The sequence below is a fragment of the Apium graveolens genome, chromosome 3 (genome assembly GCF_009905375.1).
Source record: "Apium graveolens cultivar Ventura chromosome 3, ASM990537v1, whole genome shotgun sequence".
Taxonomy (NCBI): Eukaryota; Viridiplantae; Streptophyta; class Magnoliopsida; order Apiales; family Apiaceae; genus Apium; species Apium graveolens.
In genome coordinates this window covers 175760088-175760711 of record NC_133649.1, presented here as the reverse complement: position 1 = coordinate 175760711, position 624 = coordinate 175760088, and the positions used below count along the sequence as shown (strand labels likewise).

Here is a 624-nt window from a genome sequence, read left to right as displayed (position 1 = left end):
GAGGTGCTGCGACTGAATACCCCAATATGCATATCAGGAATTTTGTCAAGATTTGTAGTACTTTCAAATATAATGGTGTGACTGATGAGGCTATCAAGCTGAGGCTTTTCCCATTCTCTCTGAGGGATAAAGCTAAGGACTGGTTACATTCTGAACCAGATGGGTCCATCACCACTTGGCAAGATCTTGCGCAAAAGTTTCTGGTGAAGTTCTATCCAATAGCAAAGACTACAACTATGAGGAGTGCCCTTACTCAGTTTGTGCAGCAACCAACAGAATCTATGTGTGAAGCTTGGGAGCGCTACAAGGAGATGTTGAGAAAGTGTCTACATCTTGGTATGCCTGACTGGATGGTGATCACTGGTTTCTATAATGGTTTGGGGGGCCAATCTCGGCCCATGCTCGATGCAGCAGCTGGAGGCACCTTGTGGGCCAAAAGCTATACTGAGGCTTATAATCTTATTGAAACTATGGATGCAAATGAGCATCAAAACCTAACTCAAAGGATGATGCCTGGGAAAGTAGCATGTATTCTGGAAGTCGATGCAGCTACAGCTATTGCACCACAGCTCCAAGCGCTGACTTTGAAGGTCGATTCTTTAGCCAACTATGGAGTCAATCAGA

The 624-nt window shown here is 44.9% G+C and overlaps 1 non-coding gene across 1 annotated transcript; it reads right to left on the bottom strand.

The window, feature by feature from the left end:
• Positions 1-233: 233 nt before the first annotated feature.
• Positions 234-340, bottom strand: LOC141716097 (small nucleolar RNA R71). The gene has a single exon (XR_012572826.1). It is a non-coding gene; the product is annotated as a small nucleolar RNA R71 (small nucleolar RNA).
• Between the last annotated feature and the right edge of the window lie 284 nt (positions 341-624).